At 40.3% G+C, this 6,000-nt stretch overlaps 1 protein-coding gene across 1 annotated transcript in view; it reads right to left on the minus strand.

Moving 5' to 3' along the window:
• Nucleotides 1-4,247, minus strand: part of LOC110505486 (RAC-alpha serine/threonine-protein kinase) — a 47,173-nt gene extending 42,926 nt beyond the window's left edge. The window contains exon 1 of the mRNA XM_021584738.3: nt 4,079-4,247. The gene's annotated coding sequence lies outside the window, so the exon portion shown is untranslated. The remainder of the gene's footprint in view (nt 1-4,078) is intronic.
• Nucleotides 4,248-6,000: the final 1,753 nt, after the last annotated feature.

The following is a 6,000-nucleotide window of genomic DNA, read 5'->3' on the forward strand; positions in this document are numbered from 1 at the left end:
ACTAAGACATTTGTCAAACCTAAAACATCAGCAGCCAGAGAACCCAGATTTACATTTCGATATGCTTCAACTTTCAAACAATACAAACTCCCCATAATAAAATGTATAAAACACCAGTCAAAAGTTGACACACCTACTCATTTCAGGGTTTTTCTTTATTTTTTAAAACTATTTTCTACATTTGAGAATACTAGCGAAGACATCAAAGCTATGAAATAACACATACGTAATCACGTAGTAACTAAAAAAAAGTGTTAAACAAATCAAAATAGATTTTATATTCTTCAAAGTAGCCACCCTTTGCATTGATGACAGCTTTGCACACTCTTGGCATTCTCTCAACCATCTTCCTGAGGAATGCTTTTCCAAAAGTCTTGAATGAGTTCCCACATATGCTGAGCACTTGTTGGCAGCTTTTCCTTCACACTGCAGTCCAACTCATCCCATACCATCTCAATTGGGTTGAGGTCAGGTGATTGTGGAGGCCAGGTCATCTGATGCAGTACTCCATCACTCTCCTTCTTGGTAAAATTGCCCTTACACAGCCTGGAGGTGTGTTGGGTTATTGTCCTGTTGGACTTGGACTTGAAATCCCCCCACAAATGAAATGAACCCCCTTCACCCCTAAAATGGTTTCATCAGTGTTCAGCTTTCGCGCTACAGTTAGGCTAGGCAGTAGGCTTGTATTTGTATGATGATCTGTGAGGTGATAACATTTTATTTGCGATTTGTAAAAAACAGTAAATTACTTGTCAAATCAGGTGCTCTAGGTCTTGTATACACTGTAACAAGTTAATCAAATATATGTAATATGCTGAAAAGTGGCCAAACTACAGTGGGGCAAAAAAGTATTTAGTCAGCCACCAATTGTGCAAGTTCTCCCACTTAAAAAGATGAGGCCTGTAATTTTCATCATAGGTACACTTCAACTATGACAGACAAAATTAGAAAAAAAATCCAGAAAATCACATTGTAGGATTTTTAATGAATTTATTTGCAAATTATGGTGGAAAATAAGTATTTGGTCACCTACAAACAAGCGAGATTTCTGGCTCTCACAGACCTGTAACTTCTTCTTTAAGAGGCTCCTCTGTCTTCCACTCGTTACCTGTATTAATGGCACATGTTTGAACTTATCAGTATGAAAGACACCTGTCCACAACCTCAAACAGTCACACTCCAAACTCCACTATGGCCAAGACCAAAGAGCTGTCAAAGGACACCAGAAACAAAATTGTAGACCTGCACCAGGCTGGGAAGACCAAATCTGCAATAGGTAAGCAGCTTGGTTTGAAGAAATCAACTGTGGGAGCAATTATTAGGAAATGGAAGACATACAAGACCACTGATAATCTCCCTAGATCTGGGACTCCATGCAAGATCTCAGCCCGTGGGGTCAAAATGATCACAAGAACGGTGAGCAAAAATCACAGAACCACAAAGCCTACCATCAGTAACACACTACGCCGCCAGGGACTCAAATCCTGCAGTGCCAGACGTGTCCCCCTGCTTAAGCCAGTACATGCCCAGGCCCGTCTGAAGTTTGCTGGAGAGCATTTGGATGATCCAGAAGAAGATTGGGAGAATGTCGTATGGTCAGATGAAACCAAAATATAACTTTTTGGTAAAAACTCAACTCATCGTGTTTGGAGGACAAAGAATGCTGAGTTGCATCCAAAGAATACCATACCTACTGTGAAGCATGGGGGTGGAAACATCATGCTTTGGGGCTGTTTTTCTGCAAAGGGACCAGGACGACTGATCCGTGTAAAGGAAAGAATGAATGGGGCCATGTATCGTGAGATTTTGAGTGAAAACCTCCTTCCATCAGCAAGGGCATTGAAGATGAAACGTGGCTGGGTCGTTCAGCATGACAATGATCCCAAACACACAGCCTGGGCAACGAAGGAGTGGCTTCGTAAGAAGCATTTCAAGGTCCTGGAGTGGCCTAGCCAGTCTCCAGATCTCCACCCTATAGAAAATCTTTGGAGGGAGTTGAAAGTCCGTGTTGCCCAGCAACAGCCCCAAAACATCACTGCTCTAGAGTAGATCTGCATGGAGGAATGGGCCAAAATACCAGCAACAGTGTGTGAAAACCTCATGAAGACTTACAGAAAACGTTTGACCTCTGACCTCAAATACTTATTTTCCACCATAATTTGCAAATAAATTAATTGAAAATCCTACAATGTGATTTTCTTTCTCTCATTTTGTCTGTCATAGTTGAAGTGTACCTGTGATGAAAATTACAGGCCTCGCTCATCTTTTTAAGTGGGAGAACTTGCACAATTGGTGGCTGACTAAATACTTTTTTGCCCCACTGTAAGTTCAGATTTTTCTGGCAATGTGCGCAGCCATCTTTGGCTTTGTTTATTTGCATCTTATAGTGAATGGGCATTGAAAATTAGTAGAAATTTGGTCAGTCCACCCAGGCCTTGATGTGAACGTCCAGAAAGAGACAGGTCTGGACTAAATTTGATCCTATCAGACGTATGTTTCACAAGTTTGGGTAGCACAGCACAGTACTGTAGTGAGTAGAGCACAGTAAAGTATACAGGACAATACAGTACCGTGAGAAGAGCACAATAGAATAGAGTACAATAAAGTAGAGAAAAATAGTACAGTAGTGTAGAGTACAATATACCATACTTTACTGAACTCTACTACACTATACTCTACTGTGCTCTGTTTCACTGTAATGTCAAAAATTGTTTAACATTAGGAGAATGACATTCATATCCATAATTATGCATTTCTTTGTAGTACATGTCAGGGACCAATGATGTAATTCCGTTACTGTAATTCCATTACCAGGTGTAAATCCAATTCACTTAGTGTAGTTCAATAAACAAAATGTTCTGAATCGGAAAGGCAGCAACTCTAACATTCACCTGTCTCCTCTGCAAAAATCTAACAATCGGTTACACTTCATCAGCATCTTGTATCTGCACATGGAATTCCAATCACATTATATGCTGTTGGTGCTGACTTGAGGGCTTGAAGTTCAGAATGTAAACAACTTGCTTGCAGCCACATGGATAGAAGCAGTGTTGTGACTGTGACAAAGAGAGACTGGGGAGAAAAGGACAGTCATATGATGTGCATTGAGGGCCAGGCAATGTGCAGATCCTTCACACTGCTGTTCTCTTAACTCCTGTGGCATACAGACCTCAGACTGGGCACAATAAGCCTGACTATGTAAGGGCTGATTTTAAACAGCATTCCACAGATTCGGCATTCAACTGGTGGCACGTTTGCGTCAACGGGGGGCGGGTGTCAGCATCTCCAAGGAAGGACAGGGTCATCACTTCACCAGCCTCAGACCAATGTCACAAGCTGCTGCTGTGCTTTGTATCAAGTAGTGTACTGTTTCAGGCATCGCAACATTGTAACAATGCAACAACGTGGCTGACTACCTTCAGATAATCCAAATTTAAAATATTGTGGAACTTGGAATGAAGCTATCAAAATCTGTCATCTCGTGTGACATACAGAAGAGCAGATTAGAAAACAAAATAAATTGTCTTGACGAACGTTCAGAGAAATGAATGACTGAGTTGCAGTGTTGCACTGGCCACCCGCACAAACACAACATCAAAGTTTGTTTTTAAGACCCGTTGGATAGTCATTTAAAATGTCCATAAAGTTCATTTAGAAAACTGAGAGTTCCTGTAGTAGGTGACTTGTATGAAATTAAAGTGCAGTAAAAACGTCACAAACATGTCCGGCCTGCCTTGTAGGCTGTCTCAAAGGCTGACATAAGCGTCCAGTTCAAAAAGCTCCCAATAAATTACAATGTTAAAATAACCCATTTTAGTATTGTTTGAGGCACAACCTCTACTAAGGTTAAAGTTTGAACACTTAACTTCACCAGTAAAACAATAACTACACCCGGGAATAAACTGTTTTCACGAATGGACTTCAATTTAAGCGCACATTTAACGATTTTAGACTGGATATGGGGCCTAGCAGGGCAGCGTGAGTGAGAGTAACCGCATCCTATGTAATACAATGGGACATACCCTCTAGTAGCAGTCGACCTCACAGTCAACACGAGAAACAAAATGTAGGCATTTACCTGGACAGGATTTCAATAGTGTGTCCGTTGCATTATAATGAGCTGTTTCGTCGATTTACTTAGTTGATAAATCCTTCAATAATCTGGACAAAACGTGCTCTCGTTTACTCCGTTTTCCTCGCCTTTCTTCCACTACACCTCCCAAACGTTCTGCCTGCAATGCTTCTGTGGCATCCCCCAGGTCCTAGCTCCGAGTTTCCCGTCAGCGATCCACATAAATGGCTACACAGAGCCTCGCATAGGCCAACATTAACATAGGGTACTCTAAAATATTCTGAATATATGCTTTTTTCCCTCTATATTTGGAGATAATAAATATTTGTATATAGGTTGAGACATCAGAGGCATCCCATTCTAAAACGTATATTGTTTTGCTTCATTTTAACATAATCTCACCTGTTGTCACTTTGACAGTGTTGTCATCAATTTGATCAGCTGGTATTGTATAGCCTAGTCCACAGAATGCTTGTACAGAATACTTGTCCACAACATTTATTTATTTTTATTTAACCTTTATTTAACTAATCATAACTAATTCGAAAATTATAACCAACAGTTAGCCTATCTGGTCAAATATCATAACGTTCTGATCCAATGAAAATGTATATTGTATTTGCACCATGTGTTTCTTATTATATGAACAAAGGTTCATATTAATGTATTGCCGCATATGATACTACCAGTCCTATGTTTAGCATTAGACATATTAATGTGCTGCCTTCAATAACATACTTGTTTTGACAGAGACTTGTTGAAAGGTTGCGTAATAATTGAGTAATATCACAACGGCAGGCGGGTGGAAGAGGATGGGGCTACTGGCAACCCTCTCCCTTTGATGAAGCATTTATTGACCCCTGCCTCCCCCTCCAGTTCTGTGCCATTTCCCCTCATTGTCACTTGTACTGTAAATTAAATCTTCACAATTTGAAACAGGGCTGACCATCTGTAGGCAATAACCTCATAGAAGCAGGGCTGACCGACTGTAACCAAACAACCTCCTGTTGTTGTTTTTCAGTGATGACTTCGTCCTCCCTCGATTGAAACTTTGCCCTAGTGGAGAGTGGTGGTGTATCCTACCATGAGATGTTACTGATCTCTCTTTCATAAGGTCAAAGGACAATGTTTAGTTTGCTCTACCAGACAAGCATAAATCCTGCTTCCTCACTGCCTGTCTCTCTTTTCCTCTTTCTATCTGTTCAAAAACAAAGAGGAAAAGCTAAGCAGACAGTGTACCTGCTATCTGACATAAGCTATTTATGTTTCTGTATAGCTATTGACTCACATACTTTGCTTAGCATTAAATCTGTTTGGTGCCAAATGATATGGTTTGGAAAAACTTGAATACTGCATTCAATATTTGAGATAATGTAAAAGGATATATAGGATATATAGGAGCATCGAAGTGTATAGCTTCTATGTCAAAGCAAAGGCCCAGATCAAGAGAGAGTATGATTTTCATACAGTTAACTCTGCAGTGTCAACCAATACAATACCATTCATGATAAAACAAAACAAAACCACAGTTGCTTTTTTATTAGTATAAAAAATAGTTTGACACAAATAGTAAATAGTAACAATTAGGCAGAATGCTTAAAATGTATAAATCCCTCAAGTAAACAGTGGTCATTTACATCCAGCCCCCTGATGAGCTCATTGGTCCAAATGAGTGATATGGTTCAACTGTGCCTGGCTGAGCTGGCTGCAGACTGCAGAGGAATGCAGGGTCTTTGTCTGAGTGAGGAGTGGTTCTGGGGTAGAATGCCATTGATGATTGCATAGAGGAGGAATTAACCTCCAGAAAGTGCTCTCTCTCTCTCTCTCTCTCTCTCTCTCTCTCTGATTATAGATGTAGTGTCAATGGTAGACTAAAATGGAATAAAGCAGAACTGGATAAGAATCTTTAACCATGGCCTCTTCTTACC

Source organism: Oncorhynchus mykiss, chromosome 25 (assembly GCF_057628025.1).
Source record: "Oncorhynchus mykiss isolate SJ-2025 chromosome 25, ASM5762802v1, whole genome shotgun sequence".
Taxonomy (NCBI): domain Eukaryota; kingdom Metazoa; phylum Chordata; class Actinopteri; order Salmoniformes; family Salmonidae; genus Oncorhynchus; species Oncorhynchus mykiss.